The sequence below is a fragment of the Trachypithecus francoisi genome, unplaced genomic scaffold (genome assembly GCF_009764315.1).
Source record: "Trachypithecus francoisi isolate TF-2019V2 unplaced genomic scaffold, Tfra_2.0 Lachesis_group1, whole genome shotgun sequence".
Lineage (NCBI taxonomy): Eukaryota > Metazoa > Chordata > Mammalia > Primates > Cercopithecidae > Trachypithecus > Trachypithecus francoisi.
Window position 1 is genome coordinate 178,864,062 of NW_022681454.1, and position 12,081 is coordinate 178,876,142.

A 12,081-nucleotide genomic window follows, 5' to 3' on the forward strand; every position below is an offset into this window, starting at 1 on the left:
TTTCTGTTGTTGTATAATTCAGAAATGCAATGTGAAATAGTGGAAACTCTTGTAGACTTTCAAATCAGATGGACCTAAGTTTAGCTGGCAGTGTGCGCTCACTGACTTATGTAACCTGCGCAACTCACTTAATCTTTCTATGTATCTGTTTTCTCACAGGCAAAAATGGAATAATAATGAGTTTGGGTATGTAAAATATCAGATAAGTAGAGGCATTTATTAATGTTAACAATGAAATTACAATCTGTCATTTTATGTGTTGAGTCAATAATATAAAGAACTCAAAGAGATGTGACCTGTCATTTACATTTATCTGAAATGAGGGGAAAAGGCCAGGCTCATGTCAGCTCTGTGGTTAGTGCCCTACCTCTCTCTTTCCACCCTGCCCCTTTCCTTTGGCACCGACACTTGGACCTCAGTGCCTCTACCCTGCTGCCTTCTGGAAGTTCAGGAAACTCCCTTCATAACAACTTGCTTGCATTTATCTTTCCCTACAGGCCCCATATTTAAACAAACAAACAGGCTGGGCGCGGTGGCCCATGCCTGCAATCCCAGCACTTTAGGAGGCCGAGGTGGGCAGATTACCCGAGGTCAAGAGTTCAAGACCAGACTGGGCAACATGGTAAAATTCCGTCTCTACTAAAAACATAAAAAACTTACCTGGGCGTCATGGCTCGTGCCTGTAATCCCAGCTACTCGGGAGGCTAAGGCAGCAGAATCGCTGGAACCTGGAAGGCAGAGGTTACAGTAAGCCGAGATCGTGCCACTGCAGTCCAGCCTGGGCGACAGAGCAAGACTGTCTCAAAAAACAAACAAATAAACAAAACAAAACAAAACAAACAACCCCTGCCCCCTGCTTCATTTCATTCTCTCAGGCACCTGATCTTGACCTCCTAAAATAAAGGCTAATACTTAGATGAATAAATTATTCAACTAAAGTAGCATTCCCATGTTCTGTGGAATGCTAGCCTCTAAGATCCTCCATGAAAGAAGGTCAAGTAAGCTTGGGAAATGCTACGGAATAATTGCACGGTAGGAGATGCTCACCTTTAGGTAAGGCCTACTGGTAGCTCCTCAGCACTCCTGGTTCTCTTTCACTTCGAGGGCTTCCTACTGCCAGCACCTGCGACTCTGAGGACATTCTCTGACTTGCAGCATGCTCTTCTCATGCCCTTTAGGCCAAACCAGGTTGGTAACTTCCACCCTGCTATCAAGAACTAACAGAAAACATGGGTGGGTTTCGTGGCTAAAGAGATAATCGTGAGATTTGGAGGATGGTCCAGGAGGCATATGGGATGAAGATAGTTATATTCTGAAACTGCTCTGGGAAAAAAAGTATCTTTAGGAAGAAGCAGCCCATCTGTCAATAGCTTCAGCCCAACTCATCAGATGCCTGGACTGCCACATACCTTAAATTTAGTATTCAAGGAATAAAATGGTCAATACGGATCAGAATGTTAAATACTTAAGCCTTGAACTACTCTATAAAATCCATGAAAAGATTTTAGAAAAGAGTAAAAATTTGGGTTCCCAGATAGAAAAATACAGATTGAGAGTATTTCAGAAAGCATTCTTGCTCTGCCTTTAACACAACCATCGGCAATGGGTGTGTACTCTCCTGTCCAGGCAGACTCCTCTGGGAAGAAAGTAGAAAGATGTCTCGTAATGGGAGTCCCTTGGGAGGCAAGTGAGGGGGGTAAAAGCTCAGTGTGTGGGGGAGTGTTTAGTGCAACTGGGGACTAAATACCAGTCATCTCCAGGACTTGACTTTTGTCACTTACTGCAATTTTCTTCCCAACTCTGCAAACACAGTTCACATGCCTCGTTTGTCACCTCAATCACACATTATCCTCCCATGTCCAATATTCAAGTTCTAAGACATTAAATAGTTTCAAATGCATTGCCGTAGTTCATCATGTAAAAATTCTACCTTTTTGTTAACAATGTTTTTTCAAAAATCCTTCGTCACTTAGAAAATATTAATAAGTAAGATACCAGGCAATAAAGAGAAAATTTAAATAATCCTAGTACTTTTAGGGGTACATTCTCTGTATTAAAAACAAGAATAAAAAAATTACGAAGACATGAGAAAATGTGGAAAAGGAGTGCTAAGAATCCAACATGGCCATGAACTGGGGGTCTCTGACATTTCCATCTTCATCAAGGGGATTCTGTCAAGTAGTAAGTCAAACTCTTCATCAGTAATCTCCACACCAAACCTGAAACAAATAGCAGTTAGCATCAGTCACCCCCCAAGTTCACATTTGGGTCACCCATATCCACAATACCCTAAGCATATGGCTGCCATTAAAGCTTTGTGACTGCTGCAGTCCTCAAGATCAAGAGCACCACGTGAATATCAGAGGTTAATCAGGGCTTTCATCACTTCAGCTTTTCTCAAAGAAAGAGATTCTACCACAGAACCCCTGCATCGGTGGAGCACAGAAATAGAAACACCGGCATGCTGAATTGTGTGCGATTGTCCTCTATAAAAAGTTATTCATTACACTAAAACACTGGTATTGCTTAAACAAGTTAACTCTGAAAAGCCTTTCAATTGGGCTGCTTAGCATGAAAGAAAAGGTGGAGAAAAAAATGCCTTTCGAAAAACAGCTTCCTAATACTCTTGCAAAGCATTTCATAATGGCTTTAAAGACATTTTGCATACAAATATTTTAAAAGTGGCAGTGTTTATTCATCAGCAAGAAAGTGTTTTCATCTCTCAAGAACAATCAAAACATAATCCGTGAATCACTGGCATAAATAAGAATGACTTAAGCAATAATAATGAACAAGGCATTCATTCATCATTTTGCAAAGCTGATAAAACCCAGCTGACTTTTGGAAAAGAGGGGAATATATTTTCTTTTGACGACGCAATGACAGAATAACATCAAAAAGGTTCTTTTTCCATTTTCATTATTACTTCCTTAAAAATTATAAAAAGGCAAAATATTTATATGGTCTGCAGAGAAACCAGAGTATACTTTCTTAGTAATTATAAAACAACACATATACATCATCAAAACAATGTGACAAACAAAAATGGCTTTTTTTCCTAACCTGCAAATAAGTTATCACATATTTGTATTTCAGAAGTACTTGAATTTAAATAGCATCTCAGGGACTTTGCAGTTGGGTATCCTTTTTTTCATTTGTATAAAATTAGAAAAAGAAAGGGTAATTTAATGTTATACCTGTACAGTGTTTATCTTACTGCCTTTTATTCTCTTTATCATTTCTTTGCAATGAAGTTACCAGGACTAATGGAAAAATCCTTGGTATTCTGCATCAGAAATGAAAATTAATTCTCAGGTTTTACTTGGATTTAAACTCTTAAACTCAGTACTTTAAAAGGAAACAAATATTTTGTATAGGCATATTGGAGAAAAAAAAAAAAGATTAAAAGTCAAGAAATCCGAATCTAGTTTACATCCACCATTCCATAACTATGTAATCATGGAAAATCACTCAACTTTTACATTTCAGTTATAAAAGTGGTCTCAATGGTCTTTTAGTGCTCTGTATCTTACTGAGTGGTTATGTGATAGTGAGATAATGGTAACAAAAGTGCCTGGAAAAACATCACATATATATTGTGTATTACTATTTTTGATGTAGAAAACAGGTTAAAAAAGGCCTCAAACATACTAAAAAAGATTGTTCAAACCTAACAGTAACACAAGCCCTTTTTCTCAAGCCTGTCTTGGTGAGTGGCAATATGGTGTAGTGGAGACAGCGCGAGCTTTGGGTTAATTGGACCAACGTTTGAATCCCACCTCTGTCATTTAGTAGCTATGTATGGCCTTGGGCAATTTCCTTAATTCCCTGAGCCTCGGTTTTCATCTGTATAATAAGAAAGGCTATTTTGAAAATCGATTAAGTAAATAAATATGCATATACTCTCTTTAATGTAAAATGTATTTTTTTAACAGTGAAACTACCTTCACTGTATTGGATAAAATGAGGCTTTCCCTAACCACCAAAATTAGTCTCCCACCTCAGTGTCCAGTCTCTATCTTATCACACTGCTATTATTATCTTATCTCTCTTACCACTGTCTGAAATTATTTTATTGGTTTACTGCCTACTTGGTTATTGTCCGTCTTTTGTCTCCACTTCTTGTGTAAACTCCATGAAAACAGGTTTAGTACAACTGGGGACTCATACCAGTCATCTCCAGGACTTGACTTCACCATTCCATTCGCCTGTTCACCATTGTATCCCTAGAATCTGTAACGGCAACCAGAAGGTACTCAATATATATTTAGTCAATGAACAAATGACTAACTCATTTCTATTGTAAGGGTATATGTACTTGAGAAAAGAGGAATTTTTATTATGTGAAATAAGGCATATGTTAATTAGTTTAAGCCATTACACAATATATACACATTCTAAAACACGTTGTATATGATAAATATATACAATTTTATGTCAACTTAAAAAAGAATAAACAAATAATAACAACATAAAGAGGAGCTTTTATGTATTTATTTGTATATATTCCTGGGGTACAAGTGCAAATTTGCTGCATGGATATATTGCGTTGTGGTAACGTCAGGGCCTTCAGTGCATCACTGGAACAACACACGCTGTATCCACCAAGTAACCCCCAATCCTCCACCCTGCCTCCCACCCCCTCAGTCCCCACCCTCTGAGTCTTCACTGTCCATCATTCCACATGCTACATCCATGTGGACACATTTTTTTAGCTCCCACTTATTAGTGAAAACGTGTGGTATCTGTCTTTCTGTGTCTGAGTTGTTTCACTTAAGCTAATGGCCTCCAGGTTCATTCATGTTGCTGCAAAAGACATGATTTCATTCTTTTTTTAAAAGCTGAATAGTATTCCACTGTGTATGTATATCATATTTTCTTTATCTAATCCTCTGTTGATGGACACTTAGGTTGATTCCATATCTTTATTATTGTGAATAGTGCTGCCATAAACATACCAGTAGAGAATGTGTGCTTTGAAGAGACTGAAAAAGGTTTGAAATAAGCACAGTGGAGAGTGGAATATAGAGTTGACTAATAAAACATAGTGGGGATTGACAAGAAATTGACAGGAAATACTAGGAATCCAGGTAAAGCTGGTGACAATGAATTTACAGTAATGTAAGCCTACTCAGTAGTATGATTTTCCCCAGCAGCACTGAGCAGCCTGGGTGCAGGTGAAGACAAGATGAGCAGCTGGGCACATCTAGGTTTGAGAATGCGTCAAAAGACAACAAAGCAAGGGAGTCTAGAATACTGACCAAAAAATGACTCATGGAAAAATAGAATCTAAACTGTGCTCCAGCTCAGAGAGGGAAGAGAGAACATGTGTGCAGGGATAGAACTGGGAAACAGCAGGAAGGTCAGTGGACTAGAACAGATAGGAGATAATAGTCAGGAATGGGCTCAATTCATGATTTCTTAGGTGTTGTTATTTTGGATATCACAGTTCATCTCAGACTTCCAAGAGAGTTTACATTCTAAGTAACCCCAAAGACCTCCTTCACTTAGAAGGTAAATATAATAGCAAAAACTAAAATGTACTGAGAATTTCATATGTTCTTAGCACTATGCCAGACATTTTACATGCATTGACCCCATTTAACCCTACCAATATCAATTATTATCATTCCCAACACTGTTCTAATAGTGTCAGTGAGATCTCTGAGGTGACTGCGGGCGAAGAAAGTTAAAGGGAAAGAGTCTGGAAATCGCACTAAAGAGCGAGGCAAATAAGCAGCTTCCTCCCGAAAAAGGAAGTAATGTCCTGGACAAAAAGCCAGTTTGTGATTAAACTAGATTATAGTATTTAAAAGGGTGGAGGATGGAGAAGAGTTTGTGCCTCATGGGTTGGGAATTCTGAAGGGTACAGTTGGAGGATTTTACAACAAGGGGAAGCGTAAGAGTTTGGAGGAGTGAACAAAAAACCCAGATGAACATTAGGGTAAGAGAATTCTGAAAGGGTATATAGGCTAGACAATTGCGGGGTGGAGGTTACATTATAGGTAGTATAACAAGGAAAATTAGTATGACACCAGATGGATTAAGATTATAAAAGAAACCTCAAACGTAACTATCTAGGCCATATTTTTAGCTCATCACTCACCGTCTCTACAGGTAGAGGTAAGTAGCTTAAGTTTTCAGCTATAATGATAATAGCAAACATTTATTGACTGCTTACTACATACCATACACATTATCTGTATTTCTATAATCCTTACAACAACACTATGAGGTAAATGTACTATATATTATCTCCGTTGTACAGTGAAACCTTACATAGTTATTACTTGGTAGAGCTTGAATTTGAAACTTGCCAACTGTTTCTGGAAACCGCCAGATGACCATTTTATTATTCTCACTGCTTGAGCAGGGCTGCCATTTCTCTTCCTATAATTCTCTTTACCATGTTGCACACTTTTCTAGCAGATTTCTCCACAATCCTTCCACAGCAACTTAAATATTAATGTACGATAAGATTATGACAAAGTCAATACACTCAAAGCTAACCTTTAGACAATACTCTATAAGTGGATTTTGAAATCAGGATAGTTCATCTCAGACTTTATCCAAGACAGCTTACATTCTTAAGTATCCCAAAGACCTCCTTCACCTAGAAGGTAGTCTTAAGGCCTGTGTCCCAAAGATAGTATTTTAGGACAGATCCAGTGTGTTTAAGAAATCATCTGTCACACAATAAATTTGATCTGCCCTCAGAGAGGAAACTAGCTTCTGATATTTCTCCCCAAGGACAAAAAAATAAGTCACTGTCAGGCTTATTTTAAATTCCATAACAGAAAATATATTGGGTTTTTAAAATTAGTTCCATACATTTTTCTGTCTGTATATAGCAAACATGCAAAGTAGCTTTCATAGACATAAAATAAGTAGGAATCCCATTATAGAAATTCTCCTTTTCAAAATATCAAAGCATAGTATTTGTATACAGAATCCAAGAATAAATTAAAAATAAATAATCTAGAAAAAAATCCACAGTTGGATTCTTACTATCTTAATACTGATTTAGCAATCACATTTTGATTTTAGTGGGTGAAATTTCCAAGGAACCTAAAAGTCTAAAAGACTTAGGTAGAAAAGATGGAGCCTTACATTTAATAAAGCTCCTTTATTTACTCCTACAGGTAACTACAATGGGAAGGCTTACAATCGAAGTGTTTATATATTGACTTTAGACCTTTTTGTTCAGGACTTTGTAATTTTTACTAAACGATGTATTCTTCAAAAACAAAAAAAAAACTATATTGGCTAAATATATTTTTCTAATTTTGTGTTTTAGAAATAATACTATGTCTACTGTTATAAATCTGGGTTTGTTTCATTGCATTTTAGCATTAATTCTTCAACCAAATCCCTAAGTAGAACCATCTATTTTCCTCACAAATCTGTGTTTAATTGGATACTTAAATTATTTTAGTATGCAATGAAATCACATGTAATATTCAAAAAGTATTTCAGGATGATATTCTTATCCTCTTTTTAAAAAGTACAATGTTTAGAGCTTGTTTTTAAAGACTTTAATTTCTTACATCAACATCTTTTCCAATAGATTAGTTTATCTTTAAAATACAGACCAGGATATATAGTGCAGGAAAAACAGTATTTTTCATCACCTCTGTTCCCTTCATTACTGTCAAAATCTTTAATATCATATTCCCTCAGAAAATATCTGGGTATTATTATAAAATAAGTTCTCAAACTCTGGCAAAAGTATCCTTAGCCTATACTTCAAAATGGAGAAATAATCCAGCCTTTAACTAATTTTCCAGGAATTTACTTTTCTAACATTAGATGTTAAAAGCACATAAAAAAAAATCTGATCAAACCCAGGGTGATGATAAAAACCATTAATCCTAATCATATATGCCAGATCTCTTGGTATATGACATACTCATTACCCATCCTGAGTAATATGTCTTGTCTTTTCTCCACCTTGTACTCCAAAGTCAGGCTGAAATTACCCTCAGAGATCCATGGGCTTGAAAGGCTCCAGAAGGGCCAGGTGGGGCTGAGCCTGAGACAAGAGAATTATTAGTGTGATCCTGGTATTACGAACCACAAGTGGCCCAGCGTCATCCCAAATCCCCAGAGGTCCTCCCAACTGAGAGGTCTCTCTTTTGAGCCATATCACCTTGTGATCTCCCTTTCACTTTTTCTCTTTCTCTATTTTTCTTTCCCTACAACTGCCTTTCCTATATTGTACACTTATATTGTATCTCTCTCTTTCTCTCTCTCTGTATAGATAATATCTCTGTATCTACAGTGTCTATCTCTCTATATATGGATGTGTTGTAGTTTTTTTTTATCAGACTATCCTCAAAGAAAAGGATATTTGTCATCATAGAACAGTCATTTATATTAATCAAAATAAACACAAGTGAAGGGCTTTGAATAATAACTTCAATGACTTTTTTTAAAAAGAATTTCTTAACATGGGTAATAAAGTGAGAAGTCCTGGGTTTGAGTCCTTAGTTCTGCTACTTACTAGATGTGAGGCTTTAGAAAGTCTTGTAAGCTTTCACAGATTGTTTCTTCATTTTTAAAATGCACAGGATAATCACAATTAGGCTACCAACCAACAAGATTATTTCTAGATTCAAGTTCGTTAGTGAACACATAGATTACTCTATAAATTCTAAATTCTTAATGTCACACATTCATTGTATCAACAATACAATTGGGTAAAGTTTGTATTTACTTCTATGCTACAACTGAAAAAGGTGAATGGTTCGTTTCTTCACACTACCTTTGCATTCCTTGTTCCTCCAGACACAGTGAAACTCGGTTTCTGCAGAATTTGATTTCATTTGAGTTACTAGGGAACAAAGCAATTAGACAATGAATAATAGCTCAAGATAGGCTAAAGTTGAAGGTTTCTGCAAAGGAATGAAGAGGAAACGTTTTGATCCTGAGCAGGTGTTCTCCCTAGATTGCTTAACCTGAGGTTGATTGACTTTTGGAAACGAGACTTGTTCCCAGGTGGGTAAGCCTTGAGGCCATAGGTTTTTCAGGATTTTGAAGGGCACATGGAATGGGAGGGCGTTAGGGAAATTTCCCAAGCATTTACGGGACCTGGGGGAATCTCACGTTAAATAACGTAGTTACTGCACGCAAGCAAGCCCTTTTCCTGATGCTGGCGGTGGACAGCTCCTGTCTGGGCCTGCAAGTCTGCAGGGAGCTGCAGACGGCGGAGGGGCGCTCCGAGGCCTCCAGGAGACCAGCTTGGGGAGCGGCAGCAGGGCACGCCGGGAAAAGCGCGGGGCATGCTGGGAAGGCAACCCGGGAAGGGTGGGACCCTGGGGCCTGGTGAGGAGCTAAGTGGCCAAGTAGAGGTGCGTTTAGTTATCTCAGAAGTCCGTTGCCCTCATGGTGGCCATTCCTTAACTGTTATCCCAAGACAAGACGGCCTGAGTTGTTTACAGCCAGCAACTCTTCCCGTCTGAGAGCAGTGTCTCCCGTTGGGTTTCCCCAGTGCCTCACCTTGGTCCAGATGTCCGAAGGGGACCATTTCCTGTCACCTCTTCGCACTGTTGTAGGCGTTAACAAACCCCCAGCTCTGCCCCTACTGACTTTCCTCATCCTAGCCTTTTAATTATGTTCTGCCTGGCCTCTAATTTTACAATACTATGGGGAGAAATGTCTCTGAAGTTTTACTTAAGCCTGAAATGTATAAGACAAGCCTTCAAAAGTTTCCAAAATCATAAATACATGTAAGTTTTTCCAGCTTAGGAAATTCTTCTTATGCTTACATTAATTTGGGACAGGGTCCCAGCTCTATGTGAGTGGACTGTTTATGACATCCTATTAAATAGAATTCTATCTACCTGACTGCCATATGCAAACAGACGGGAACATAACTTCTGTATGATTTTGTACACAACAAAAGATTTACACTTTTTTTTAATTTTTCAGACGGAATTTCACTCTTGTTGTCCAGGCTGGAGTGCAGTGGCACGATCTCTGATCACCAAAACCTCCGGCTCCCGGATTCAAGCAATTCTCCTGCCTCTGCCTTCTGAGTAGCAGGGATTACAGGCATGCGCCACCACGTTTGGCGAATTTTGTATTTTTAGTAGAGAGAGGGTTTCACCATGTTGGTCAGGCTGGTCTCGAACTCCCGACCTCAGGTGATCCGCCCACTTCGGCCTGCCAAAGTGCTGGGATTACAGGCGTGGGACACCGTGCTCGGCCTACACTTTTTTTTCTTTTTCTTTTTGGTATGGCTGCGGCTGAGATTTTACAATGCCCTGGATAGCTTCTTGGTCTGATTTCATGTAAGAGTTTTTCCTAAATGATAAGTGGAAGAATATCCAAAATCCCAGGTGAAATTGTCATTACTGTATGTTTCACATGTAACCTAGTCTACTTACTTCAAAAGTTAGAGTAGTTGGGCCCATCTATGCAGGTTGACTATTGCAGTCCAGTCAGACGGCTTCCAAATTCCACTGTTTTCTAAAGACTTGATTTAAAATATGCTGTTCATGTGTTTCAATACATATTTGTAAAATTTTATTGCTCTCCCTTTCCTCTTAGTGCTTTGTGAGTCTCTTGTTGGAAGGACTGTCTTTAAATTAAAGCAATTAGAGTTACTTTATAAGATTTACCCAAATATAAGAGCTGAAGAGAATAATTCAAATTGATCAGAAGAAAATACTCAATTACTGAAAAATATCAATTACATCAATAGGTAAGTTATGGATTATATCTAATACCCAGTTTTGAGCTAATAAAGTATAATACACTTCTATAATTATCACCTTTTAAAAATTCACCACTCATGTCAATTTAAGACAAACATTCTTTTTTTTTTTTTTTTTTTTTTTTTTTTGAGACGGAGTCTCGCTCTGTGGCCCGGGCTGGAGTGCAGTGGCCGGATCTCAGCTCACGGCAAGCTCCGCCTCCCAGGTTCACGCCATTCTCCTGCCTCAGCCTCCCGAGTAGCTGGGACTACAGGCGCCCGCCACCTCGCCCGGCTAGTTTTTTGTATTTTTTAGTAGAGACGGGGTTTCACCATGTTATACAGGATGGTCTCGATCTCCTGACCTCGTGATCCACCTGCCTCGGCCTCCCAAAGTGCTGGGATTACAGGCTTGAGAAGACAAACATTCTTTAAATGAAATTAAAACTCTTACTTTGGGATCACCATTTCATAGATACAGATATCTGTGTATAGATTACTTCAATGTTAAGTTTTACTGCAAATTATAAAATTTTTCTCTTTTTAACCTATGTATTATGTTTCTTCTTTGCAATATAACTTATTTCTATACTTCTTATTGATTTATTTCTAATACACAATGGAAATGATACAATTTTTATTTTTAAAAGTTTCAAATAGGCCAGGAGCAGTGGCTCACGCCTGTAATCCCAGCACTTTGGGAGGCTGAAGCAGGCAGATCATGAGGTCAGGAGTTCGAGACCAGCCTGGCCAACATAGTGAAACTATGTCTCTACTAAAAATACAAAAATTAGCTGGGCATGGTGGCGCGTCTGTAGTCCCAACTACTTGGGAGACTGAAGCAGGAGAATCGCTTGAACCCAGGAGGCAGAGGTTGCACTGAGCCAAGATCACACCACTGCACTCCATCCTGGGCAACAGAACAAGACTCCATCTAAAAAAAAAAAATTTCAAATAAACACAAAAATGTGCAATATAAAACATAATCACCTCCCACAATAATTTCTCCTCCTTCTCCCTTTCTCCCCCCAGAAATAACTACCTTTGGCTGCTTGATGCTTTACCCTCCATATTATTTTCTATACATATTATTCTGTACATATTCTATACCTGTATTATTTTTAGAATAAAATTATATCTTAAAAATTACTCTGCCATTTTATTTTTTCAGTAAATCAATCTTAGATGTCTGCGCCAATATTTGTATACTTAAATCGTTTTAAAAGCCTATATGGTATTCTATTATATGGATGTACCATAATGTATTTGACCCACGCCCTACTAATGTATATGTAAGTTGTGCCTAGTCTTTCCTTACATGAGCTTCTTGAAGTGTGTGTGTGTGTGTTTCCTTTACATTGGACCTTCCACCCTCTGGCAAAAGA

At 38.2% G+C, this 12,081-nt stretch overlaps 1 long non-coding RNA gene across 1 annotated transcript; it reads right to left on the reverse strand.

Moving 5' to 3' along the window:
- Positions 1–4,168: 4,168 nt before the first annotated feature.
- On the reverse strand, positions 4,169–9,224 carry LOC117084872. Its single transcript, XR_004437724.1, has 3 exons — positions 9,106–9,224; positions 8,765–8,833; positions 4,169–4,233 (listed from the first exon to the last, which is right to left on the reverse strand). It is a non-coding gene; the product is annotated as an uncharacterized LOC117084872 (long non-coding RNA).
- Positions 9,225–12,081: the final 2,857 nt, after the last annotated feature.